At 61.2% G+C, this 12,500-nt stretch overlaps 2 non-coding genes across 2 annotated transcripts; both read left to right on the top strand.

Moving 5' to 3' along the window:
• The first annotated feature begins 7,961 nt into the window (after window positions 1-7,961).
• Window positions 7,962-9,776, top strand: LOC142790485 (small subunit ribosomal RNA). Its single transcript, XR_012889543.1, has one exon. It is a non-coding gene; the product is annotated as a small subunit ribosomal RNA (ribosomal RNA).
• A 1,719-nt stretch (window positions 9,777-11,495) lies between these two features.
• On the top strand, window positions 11,496-11,648 carry LOC142790559 (5.8S ribosomal RNA). Its single transcript, XR_012889604.1, has one exon. It is a non-coding gene; the product is annotated as a 5.8S ribosomal RNA (ribosomal RNA).
• Window positions 11,649-12,500: the final 852 nt, after the last annotated feature.

The raw sequence follows: 12,500 nt of genomic DNA, 5'->3' as shown, positions 1-12,500 counted from the left end.
CTGACGCGGTTTTTGCCGCCCCGGCTGACGCAGTTCGGACTTAGCACTTTTCGGCTGTGCCTGGCTGGCGGCCCACTCACTCGATCGCCATGTCTGTTTGCCACAGTTTTCCCGGTGGTGCCGCACCCGGGCTCGCCCCGGCTGACGCAGTTTTCGCGCCGCCCCGGCTGACGCGGTTTCGTGCCGCCCCGGCAGACGCGGTTTTCGCGCCGCCCCGGCTGACGCGGTTTCGTGCCGCCCCGGCAGACGCAGTTCGGACTTAGCACTTTTCGGCTGTGCCTGGCTGGCGGCCCACTCACTCGATCGCCATGTCTGTTTGCCACAGTTTTCCCGGTGGTGCCGCACCCGGGCTCGCCCCGGCTGACGCAGTTTTCGCGCCGCCCCGGCTGACGCGGTTTCGTGCCGCCCCGGCAGACGCGGTTTTCGCGCCGCCCCGGCTGACGCGGTTTCGTGCCGCCCCGGCAGACGCAGTTCGGACTTAGCACTTTTCGGCTGTGCCTGGCTGGCGGCCCACTCACTCGATCGCCATGTCTGTTTGCCACAGTTTTCCCGGTGGTGCCGCACCCGGGCTCGCCCCGGCTGACGCAGTTTTCGCGCCGCCCCGGCTGACGCGGTTTCGTGCCGCCCCGGCAGACGCGGTTTTCGCGCCGCCCCGGCTGACGCGGTTTCGTGCCGCCCCGGCAGACGCAGTTCGGACTTAGCACTTTTCGGCTGTGCCTGGCTGGCGGCCCACTCACTCGATCGCCATGTCTGTTTGCCACAGTTTTCCCGGTGGTGCCGCACCCGGGCTCGCCCCGGCTGACGCAGTTTTCGCGCCGCCCCGGCTGACGCGGTTTCGTGCCGCCCCGGCAGACGCGGTTTTCGCGCCGCCCCGGCTGACGCGGTTTCGTGCCGCCCCGGCAGACGCAGTTCGGACTTAGCACTTTTCGGCTGTGCCTGGCTGGCGGCCCACTCACTCGATCGCCATGTCTGTTTGCCACAGTTTTCCCGGTGGTGCCGCACCCGGGCTCGCCCCGGCAGACGCGTTTTTTTTTTTCTTTCGCCCCGGCTGACGCAGTTTTCGCGCCGCCCCGGCTGACGCGGTTTCGTGCCGCCCCGGCAGACGCGGTTTTTTGCGCCGCCCCGGCTGACGCGGTTTTTGCCGCCCCGGCTGACGCAGTTCGGACTTAGCACTTTTCGGCTGTGCCTGGCTGGCGGCCCACTCACTCGATCGCCATGTCTGTTTGCCACAGTTTTCCCGGTGGTGCCGCACCCGGGCTCGCCCCGGCTGACGCAGTTTTCGCGCCGCCCCGGCTGACGCGGTTTCGTGCCGCCCCGGCAGACGCGGTTTTCGCGCCGCCCCGGCTGACGCGGTTTCGTGCCGCCCCGGCAGACGCAGTTCGGACTTAGCACTTTTCGGCTGTGCCTGGCTGGCGGCCCACTCACTCGATCGCCATGTCTGTTTGCCACAGTTTTCCCGGTGGTGCCGCACCCGGGCTCGCCCCGGCTGACGCAGTTTTCGCGCCGCCCCGGCTGACGCGGTTTCGTGCCGCCCCGGCAGACGCGGTTTTCGCGCCGCCCCGGCTGACGCGGTTTCGTGCCGCCCCGGCAGACGCAGTTCGGACTTAGCACTTTTCGGCTGTGCCTGGCTGGCGGCCCACTCACTCGATCGCCATGTCTGTTTGCCACAGTTTTCCCGGTGGTGCCGCACCCGGGCTCGCCCCGGCTGACGCAGTTTTCGCGCCGCCCCGGCAGACGCGGTTTTCGCGCCGCCCCGGCTGACGCGGTTTTTGCCGCCCCGGCTGACGCAGTTCGGACTTGGCACTTTTTGGGCTGAGCCTGGCTGGCGGCCCACTCACTCGATCGCCATGTCTGTTTGCCACAGTCTTCCCGGTGGTGCCGCACCCGGGCTCGCCCCGGCAGACGCGTTTTTTTTTTCTTTCGCCCCGGCAGACGTGGTTCCCCCCCCCCCCCCCCTTTTCGCTCGCCCCGGCTGACGAGGTTTTCGCGCCGCCCCGGCTGACGCAGTTTTCGCGCCGCCCCGGCTGACGCGGTTTCGTGCCGCCCCGGCTGACGCGGTTTTCGCGCCGCCCCGGCTGACGCGGTTTTTGCGTCGCCCCGGCTGACACGGTTCGGACTTTGCACTTTTCGGCTGTGCCTGGCTGGCGGCCCACTCACTCGATCGCCATGTCTGTTTGCCACAGTTTTCCCGGTGGTGCCGCACCCGGGCTTGCCCCGGCAGACGCGTTTTTTTTTTTCTTTTCGCCCCGGCTGACGCAGTTTTCGCCCCGCCCCGGCTGACGCGGTTTCGTGCCGCCCCGGCAGACGCGGTTTTTTGCGCCGCCCCGGCTGACGCGGTTTTTGCCGCCCCGGCTGACGCAGTTCGGACTTTGCACTTTTTGGCTGAGCCTGGCTGGCGGCCCACTCACTCGATCGCCATGTCTGTTTGCCACAGTTTTCCCGGTGGTGCCGCACCCGGGCTCGCCCCGGCAGACGCGTTTTTTTTTTTCCTTCGCCCCGGCAGACGTGGTTCCCCCCCCCCCCTCCGTCTTTCTTTTTGTTTTTTTTTTTCGCCGCGGCTGAAGAGGATTTTTCGGTGCCTCGACGCCCCGGTAGTCGCGGTTTTTCCGTTTCCGCACGGCCCCGGCTGACGCTGCTCGGTCACAGTCGCCTTTTGTGAGGATTGCAGACTTCTTGAGCGCGGGTGTTTTTTTTTTGTTGTTGTTGTTGTTTTATTACGCATTCGCTCCAGCAGACGCTGTTTAGACTTTTTGTTTCCTCTTTTATCCTGCGACGAGGTGACGAGGTTTATTCGGTGCCCCGCCGCCCCGGCTGAAGTGATTTTTCCTGTCCCGTGCCGCCCCGGCTGACGCGGTTGGGACTTCGCGTTTGTTCGGCCGCCACGGGTTTTGGCGCACTCGCTCGGTTGCTTGTTGTTGCCACTTGTTGCGAACCCAGGTTTCTTGAGCGAGCGCGGGCGTTTTTTCTTCCTTTCTTTCTTTGTTCTATGTGTTAGCGAATCGGCCTTTAATATCACACGAGGACTCACAACCAACAATTTTCAGTTTGAAGTGTAAAAAATCTGCAGGTGTTGACGTAACTGACTTGCCCCGTACCCTTGAGTACATCCATGAAGTTCTCGTAGTACTACTAAATCGCATTATTCCAAGTGGAGAAATTCCCATAAACTTGCAAACCTCTACACGAAAATCGGTGCGCGTGATAAAGTTGAAAATTATCGTCCGATATCAAATGTGCCTTCTATAACACAAATTCTAGGAAAAAAAAAAAAAACACTTGTTCGCCGTTTTCTGCGCCGTGACTGGCAGCACTCCGGCGAAGCGAAACGGGGTCGATTCGAGCACGATATCGGCGTCTTTCGACGTGCTCGCCGGCGACCGTCGCACGAGTACGTCGCACGAGCGCGTCTGCCGGGGCGCCGTTTGCGAAGCCGACGCAAAAGTGGGAACCGCCGCTCGGATGATCGCCGCTTTCGGCAGAGTGAGTGTTGGCACTCCGGGGAAGCGAAACAGCGTGAATGCGCCCACGAAATCGGCGTATTTTGAAGTGCCCGCCGGCGACCGTCGCACGAGTACGGTAAACCGCGTCAGCCGGGGCGTAGTTCGGGACGCCGACGAAAAAGTGGGAAGCGCAACTCGGATCTTCGCCGTTTTTGCAGGAGTGAGTGGCGGCCCTCCTGCGAGACCAAGAAGCATCGATTCGTGCACGAATTCGGCGCCTTTCGACGTGATCGCCGGCGACCGTCGCTCGAGTAGGGCAAACCGCGTCTGCCGGGGCGGGCTTCGGGACGCCGATGCGAAAGTGGGAAACGCTGCTCGGATGTTCGCCGTTTTTGGCCGAGTGAGTGCTGGCACTCGGGCGAAGCCAAACGGGGCCGATTACGGCACGATATCGGCGTCTTTCGACGTGCCCGGCGGCGACCGTCGCACGAGTACGGTAAACCGCGTCAGCCCGGGCGGAGTTCGGGACGCCGATGCGAAAGTGGAGAACGCCGCTCGGATCTTCGCCGTTTTTGGAGGAGTGAGTGGCGGCACTCCGGAGAAGCCAAGGAGCGCCAATTAGCGCACGATATCGGCGTCTTTCGACGCGCTCGCCGGCGACCGTCGAACGAGTAGGGCAAACCGCGTCTGCCGGGGCGGGGTTTACGACGCCGACGCAAAAGTGGGAACCGCCGCTCGGATGTTGGCCGTTTTTGGCAGAGTGAGTGCTGGCACACCGGCGACGCGAAAGAGCGCGAAAGCGCCCACGAAAGTGGCGTATTTGGACGTGCTTGACGGCGACCGCTGCAGGAGTACGAAAAACCACGTCAGCCGGGGCGAGCGACCCACGGCGGTCTGGGTGCTTATCGCTGCTATTATAGGGGCACCCCGGCAGACGCAGAAAAAAAAAATTTTTTTTCGACCTTCTTTTTTGCTGGTCGAGCTCGGGTAACCCAGGTCGCAATGGGAGCCGCGCACGAAAGCGGCGTCGCGAGACGCGTTCGCGGTCGCTAGTCGCACGAGCTCGGCAACCGCGTCAGCCGGCGCGGAGTTCGGGATGCCGACGGCTAAGTGGGTACCGCTGCTCGGATGTTCGCCGTTTTTGGCCGAGTGAGTGCTGGCACTCCGGCGAAGCGAAACGGGGCCGATTCGGGCACGATATCGGCGTATTTCGACGTGCTCGCTGGCGACCGTCGCACGAGTACGGCAAAGCGCGTCTGCCGGGGCGAGGTTTGCGATGCCGACGAAAAAGTGGGAAGCGCCGCTCGGATCTTCGCCGTTTTTGCAGGAGTGAGTGGCGGCCCTCCTGCGAGACCAAGAAGCATCGACTCGCGCACGATATCGGTGTCTTTCGACGTGCCCGCCGGCCACCGCCGCACGAGTACGGCAAACCGCGTATGCCGGGGCGGGGTTGGCGACGCCGACGCAAAAGTGGGAACCGCCACTAGGATGTTCGCCGTTTTTGGCAGAGTGAGTGCTGGCACACCGGCGACGCGAAAGAGCGCGAAAGCGCCCACGAAAGTGGCGTATTTGGACGTGCTTGACGGCGACCGCTGCAGGAGTACGAAAAACCACGTCAGCCGGGGCGAGCGACCCACGGCGGTCTGGGTGCTTATCGCTGCTATTATAGGGGCACCCCGGCAGACGCAGAAAAAAAAAATTTTTTTTCGACCTTCTTTTTTGCTGGTCGAGCTCGGGTAACCCAGGTCGCAATGGGAGCCGCGCACGAAAGCGGCGTCGCGAGACGCGTTCGCGGTCGCTAGTCGCACGAGCTCGGCAACCGCGTCAGCCGGCGCGGAGTTCGGGATGCCGACGGCTAAGTGGGTACCGCTGCTCGGATGTTCGCCGTTTTTGGCCGAGTGAGTGCTGGCACTCCGGCGAAGCGAAACGGGGCCGATTCGGGCACGATATCGGCGTATTTCGACGTGCTCGCCGGCGACCGTCGCACGAGTACGGCAAAGCGCGTCTGCCGGGGCGAGGTTTGCGATGCCGACGAAAAAGTGGGAAGCGCCGCTCGGATCTTCGCCGTTTTTGCAGGAGTGAGTGGCGGCCCTCCTGCGAGACCAAGAAGCATCGACTCGCGCACGATATCGGTGTCTTTCGACGTGCCCGCCGGCCACCGCCGCACGAGTACGGCAAACCGCGTATGCCGGGGCGGGGTTGGCGACGCCGACGCAAAAGTGGGAACCGCCACTAGGATGTTCGCCGTTTTTGGCAGAGTGAGTGCTGGCACTCCGGCGAAGCGAAAGAGCGCGAATGCGCCCACGAAAGTGGCGTGTTTGGACGTGCTTGACGACGACCACCGCAGGAAAACGAAAAACCACGTCAGCCGGGGCGAGCGACCCATGGCGGTCTGGGTGCTTATCGCTGCTATTATAGGGGCACCCCGGCAGACGCAAAAAAAAAAAAAATTTTTTTTCGACATTCTTTCTTGCTCGTCGACCTCGGGTGACCCAGGTCGCAGTGGGAGCCGCGCACGAAAGCGGCGTCGCGAGACGGCTTCGCGGTCGCTAGTCGCACGAGCTCGGCAACCGCGTCTGCCGGGGCGGAGTTCGGGACGCCGACGGCTAAGTGGGAACCGCCGCTCGGATGTTCGCCGTTTGTGGCCGAGTGAGTGCTGGCACTCCGGCGAAGCCAAACGGGGCCGATTCCGGCACGATATCGGCGTCTTTCTACGTGCTCGCCGGCGACCGTCGCACGAGTACGGCAAAGTGCGTCTGCCGGGGCGGGGTTTGCGACGCGTACGCAATAGTGAGAACCGTCGCTCGGATGTTCGTCGTCTTTCGCCGAGCCAGTGCTGGCACTCCGGCGAAGCCGAACGGAGCCGATTCGGGCACGATATCGGCGTCTTTCCACGTGCTCGCCGGCGACCGTCGCACGAGTACGGTAAACCGCGTCAGCCGGGGCGGAGTTCGGGACGCCGATGCGAAAGTGGGAAGCGCCGCTCGGATCTTCGCCGTTTTTGGAGGAGTCAGTGGCGGCACTCCGGTGAAGCCAAGGTGCGCCAATTCGCGCACGATATCGGCGTCTTTCGACGTGCCCGCCGGCCACCGTCGCACGAGTACGGCAAACCTCGTCTGCCGGGGCGGGGTTTGCGACGCCGACGCAAAAGTGGGAACCGCCGCTCGGATGTTCGCCGTTTTTGGCAGAGTGAGTGCTGGCACTCCGGCGAAGCGAAAGAGCGTGAATGCGCCCACGAAAGTAGCGTATTTGGACGTGCTTGACGGCGACCGCCGCAGGAGTACGAAAAACCACGTCAGCCGGGGCGAGCGACCCACGGCGGTCTGGGTGCTTATCGCTGCTATTATAGGGGCACCCCGGCAGACGCAGAAAGAAAAAAAAAAAAATGGGGACATGGCGTGCGTCACCGTGCGGCTTCGCAGCGTTGCCGAAGTCGCCGAGCCCTTCGACTGAGCCGAACGGCGGACAGGGAACGTTGGTCGGCCGTTCTAACCTGTCGGTGCCACGCCGAGACGTCGTTAAGGAAAACCGCGTCGTGGGCCTCTACGACGCCGTCGAGTCGTTGTACGTTTGGTGTCCAGCGTGTCGGCGGCGAGTAGCGGACACGTCGTTCACGACTTCGGTCTTTCGCAGTCGACGCGAACTTGCGGAGAGTCGTGGTGCCTCACGTTTTCGGCAGAAACCGCGGCGGAATTTTCCCGTGCGTGCGCGCACGACCTCGGTGCTGTGCCGTCAGCGTAGTGTTGCACAAACTCGTGGCCTACCCAAGGTGCGGTACGTTTGCGGCCGTATCCTCGGTGGGAATTTCGTGAGCAGGGTCGCAAATTCTACGACCTCGGCGGGTTTGAGAGCGACGTAGACTTGTGGCACGCTCAACGTGCCACACGTTTCGGGGCACACCCGCGGTGAAATTTTCTCGAGTACGCTCGTATTAGTGCCCAAGGAGGTCTGGGTACTTATCGCTGCTATTATGTGGGGGTTCTCGTGAGCGGCGTACGCGAAAGCGACCGGGTGTCTGATATGCGGCGGGCTTCGGCCTCGTCAAGCGTGTCCTCGGGTCTGCTCCAGGGGAATCCACGGCAGTCGTCTGCAGCCTCATCCGCTTGATGCGTTAGGGGCTGGTTGTCGGACGGTGCCGTTTTACCACGATATCGAGGTGTGTTCCGTGTCGTCCTCGGGCGATTCAGATGCGAAAGCGCCGAAGACGCGGGCGTGACCCGTCGTCTGGCGGCTTTGCAGTCTCGGCTCCGTTGCTAGTTCCGGCCGGTCCACCGACAGTGCAGCGGGCTTGGGCAACCCGCACGGCGCGACCGAGTCGATGCAACGAAAAAGAGCGAGCATGAACGTGCTTCTTGCCGCACGGCTCCCACTCGTCTTTCGGGAAGGTTGTGCCGTAGCGAGCTCGAACGCCGTCATCTCGGAGTGCAAAATAAGCGTGTTGGGGCGCCTGAAGGTGGCCTCCGCCGCACACAGACTGCGTCCGGCCCGCCGAAGGCGAGGACGGACGCGCAGTCGAACGATTACCTGGTTGATCCTGCCAGTAATCATATGCTTGTCTCAAAGATTAAGCCATGCATGTCTAAGTACATGCCGAAATAAGGCGAAACCGCGAATGGCTCATTAAATCAGTTATGGTTCCTTAGATCGTTTCTTCCTACTTGGATAACTGTGGCAATTCTAGAGCTAATACATGCAGTGAGCCTGGAGCCCTTTGGGTAACGGGTGCTTTTATTAGACCAAGATCGATCGGGTTTCGGCCCGTATTGTGTGGTGACTCTGGATAACTTTGTGCTGATCGCATGGCCACGAGCCGGCGACGTTTCTTTCAAGTGTCTGCCTTATCAACTTTCGATGGTAGGTTACTTGCTTACCATGGTTGTTACGGGTAACGGAGAATCAGGGTTCGATTCCGGAGAGGGAGCCTGAGAAACGGCTACCACATCCAAGGAAGGCAGCAGGCGCGCAAATTACCCACTCCCGGCACGGGGAGGTAGTGACGAAAAATAACAATACGGGACTCTTTTGAGGCCCCGTAATTGAAATGAGTACACTCTAAATCCTTTAACGAGGATCAATTGGAGGGCAAGTCTGGTGCCAGCAGCCGCGGTAATTCCAGCTCCAATAGCGTATACTAAAGCTGCTGCGGTTAAAAAGCTCGTAGTTGGATCTCAGTTCCAGACGAGTAGTGCATCTACCCGATGCGACGGCTCGGACTGAACATCATGCCGGTTCTTTCTTGGTGCACTTCATTGTGTGCCTCGAGATGGCCGGTGCTTTTACTTTGAAAAAATTAGAGTGCTCAACGCAGGCGAGTCGCCTGAATAAACTTGCATGGAATAATAGAACAAGACCTCGTTTCTGTTCTGTTGGTTTTTGGAATACGAGGTAATGATTAAGAGGGACGGACGGGGGCATTCGTATTGCGGCGCTAGAGGTGAAATTCTTGGACCGTCGCAAGACGAACTACTGCGAAAGCATTTGCCAAGAATGTTTTCATTGATCAAGAACGAAAGTCAGAGGTTCGAAGGCGATCAGATACCGCCCTAGTTCTGACCATAAACGATGCCAACCAGCGATCCGCCTGAGTTACTCAAATGACTCGGCGGGCAGCTTCCGGGAAACCAAAGTATTTGGGTTCCGGGGGAAGTATGGTTGCAAAGCTGAAACTTAAAGGAATTGACGGAAGGGCACCACCAGGAGTGGAGCCTGCGGCTTAATTTGACTCAACACGGGAAAACTTACCCGGCCCGGACACTGGGAGGATTGACAGATTGAGAGCTCTTTCTTGATTCGGTGGATGGTGGTGCATGGCCGTTCTTAGTTGGTGGAGCGATTTGTCTGGTTAATTCCGATAACGAACGAGACTCTAGCCTATTAAATAGGTGCGGGGTTCCCAGCACCTTACAACCTTCTTAGAGGGACAAGCGGCTCCTAGCCGCACGAAACAGAGCAATAACAGGTCTGTGATGCCCTTAGATGTCCGGGGCCGCACGCGCGCTACACTGAAGGAAGCAGCGTGTCTTTATCCCTGTCTGAAAAGACTGGGTAACCCGTGGAACTTCTTTCGTGATTGGGATAGGGGCTTGCAATTGTTCCCCTTGAACGAGGAATTCCCAGTAAGCGCGAGTCATAAGCTCGCGTTGATTACGTCCCTGCCCTTTGTACACACCGCCCGTCGCTACTACCGATTGAATGATTTAGTGAGGTCTTCGGACCGATGTCCGGCGCGGCCTTTCGGTTGCGCCGGTCTGTTGGAAAGATGACCAAACTTGATCATTTAGAGGAAGTAAAAGTCGTAACAAGGTTTCCGTAGGTGAACCTGCGGAAGGATCATTAACGGATTGTGAAGGGTGAGCGCCTCAGCTGCGTCTGCGCCCGACACTTTCTGCCGCTGACCCCGTTTGGACGCGGGGTCGGCTTTTCCCCACGGGGCTGCCTGAATGTGGAGCGGCACCCCGTGACAAATTGTTGCGCCCAGCGGACGCCAACACCGCGACCTTGGACGGTCGGCCAGGTGGCGGACGCGGGTACAAACGGCGCAACGCACTCATAGGTCGGCTTTCGACCCGCCACTGCACCGTGGCTCGAAGCGCTCGAAATGCGCGACCCGACCGCTGCGGGACCGCCTAGTACTGTAAACAGGAGCGGCGGAGCGCGAACGGCGAGTCGTGGTTACGTCGGTAGAAGGCGAGGCTGCGCGTTCCCGAAACGCCAGCCGAGTGCCCTCCCGACCGTTCGAGCGTGCAAGAACGAGACCCGACAATCGCGCGGCGACTGCCAAGTACGAGAGGAACGGCACAAGCGTCGGCGGTCGGTCAAGGAACTGGCGATGTGACGGGTCCGCTGTGCACCAGTGCATACCGTCCCGCCGTCCGCGGCAAGCGCCTCCGCGTCCTCGGGTGACGGAGGCTGCCGGTCGGTTCTTGCAGGCGAGGGATCTCGCTGGCACCGGTTCGCGTTGACGCGCGGCCGGTCATGGCACGGCGATGCGACGGCCGAGGTGCGCAGTACTCGATGGAGGAACCGCACGCTCCGATGACCGTCCCGCCCTCCGCGGCGTATGCGTACCGACCGTAATGGTTGCAGCAGCGCCGGCCGGCTTTTGAATTCGCCACACGAAACACGGTGCGAGATCGCGGTTAGGGGAGCGTCGACGTTGCCAGGCGTTTTGCTTGCTGCCGAGGGAAAGGCGGCACGGCCACGTCGCGCTCGTCGCGATTAGCGGGTCTGCGCGCTTTGGGAAGGTGCCGCAACGACTTGCCGAAAGAGGAAGCACGGAAGAACGAGGGACTTGGACGTCCCGACAATTGAACGCACTTGCGGCCAGGCCCTTGCTGGCTTCGTTCTTCCGCCTCGAGTAGGCTCGTACGCGGCTCCGGCGCCGAAAGTGGTCCTTGGCACCGACTTCGGTGGACGTGGGAAGTGCCGCGCAAGTACGGCGCGCCTGGCTCCACCTGTTGGCTAAAGTAGGCAGCCGGATCGGCATTTTGGTGTGCGGTGGCAAACCGTGGATGCGAAAAAAGCTTGTGCGATTTCGTGGAACAAAAAGCGGGGGTCCCCCTTTTTATGCGGAGGAGACCGACCCGCCTGCCGTGGTGAACCGCGACGCCACGGTAAAAACGGGAGAGGCTTGTCGATGGGACCGTGCATCCCGCGCTCCACGGAGGCCGGGAGGCGGCCGCCCGAGGAAATGTGTAGCCGTCGAGGCCCGCATCTGCGTGCACTCTTATCCAAATGGGTGTACCGCAGGCATTTTCTGGTTAGGCGGGCCAATGAGAGCGAGCACACAACGATACCTACGGGTCCGGCTTGGAGAACCGGCTTCGACGCCTCCCGAGTATTTATAGAGGGGTGGACCACGAAAGCACTCGCAAGTAGCGAAAGCGAAACGCCGTCCGAAACACACCGTTTGCTCGATTTGCGGCAGCCGAAAAAGGCGCGGCAGAGTTTTGGAGTCCAAGCGTGCGCTGAAAAGCGCCCTTCTTGGCCACTGTTTGGCCGAGTGCCAGAAACGTTTGGTTTTGACTGTACGGAATTGAACAAACACTTTTTCACGACTCTAAGCGGTGGATCACTCGGTTCTCGGGTCGATGAAGAACGCAGCCAGCTGCGAGACTTGGTGTGAATTGCAGGACACACTGAGCACTGATTCTTTGAACGCACATTGCGGCCTTGGGTCTTCCCTTGGCTTCGTCTGTCTGAGGGTCGGATCACATATCAAGAGAGCCTTCGGCGCACAAGGGAACGTGAGCCGTCGACTCGTTTTGACCGCGTCGGCAACACGGACAGCACGCTGAACACCTCACAGCGAGCGCCAACAGCGGCCACTCAAGGGCGAGACGGTGGCGACCGTCGTGCCAGAGCCCAACCGAAACGGGGGCGACCGACTGCATTGAGGATGTGGCACCTCGTTGAGACCGCCGCAGGACTTCGAGTCGGAAGGAAGCCTGCAGGGAAAGTGCGGTCGAGGTTGCGTACTCCTCTCTGCGACCGGGCGCGCAAGAGCTGCGAGAGCCACGGACGCGCAACTTTAACGCACGGTAAACACGAGGAGCGAAAGCCGGCCAGCAAAGCTTCTCCAGCCGTGCGCAAAGTGCGCGAGATCGCAGCCTTGCGTTGCGCTTGTTGCCCTCGAAGTAAGCAGGGTGTCCCGTAGACCGGGCGCTCGAACACGCTGCGGGGCCGTGCCTCCTCCAGGCTTTGCCGCGCGAACAGGGAACGTTCGCGCGCAAAGCGCAGGGAGGTGAGGAGGCTGCGCCCGACGTTTGCGGTTCGCTGCGTACGCGGTTGATGCGGAGAGCACGGCGCGACGACTTGCCGCGAAGCGGAAAAAGTCTCCCGCACGAGTTGGCGAAACGTTGGCGAAGCTTAAGGCGTTCTCGTCGTAGTCCGCCGTCGGTCTAAGTGCTTCGCAGTTCCCGTCCCGTTCAAAAAACTGGGCCACTCCAGTTGGGGCGGGGGCGACGCTACACGAGACGATGCCTCTCGCCAGGCTGCGTGGCTGCCCTTGCGGCGGCGGCGACTGGCCTCGGCGGTGTTTGGGCTTTCGACACGGTCGTT

The sequence above is a fragment of the Rhipicephalus microplus genome, unplaced genomic scaffold (genome assembly GCF_043290135.1).
Source record: "Rhipicephalus microplus isolate Deutch F79 unplaced genomic scaffold, USDA_Rmic scaffold_115, whole genome shotgun sequence".
In the NCBI taxonomy this organism is placed as follows: domain Eukaryota; kingdom Metazoa; phylum Arthropoda; class Arachnida; order Ixodida; family Ixodidae; genus Rhipicephalus; species Rhipicephalus microplus.
The sequence above is the reverse complement of the archived record's forward strand: the minus strand, read 5'-3'. Positions and strand labels throughout refer to the sequence as shown.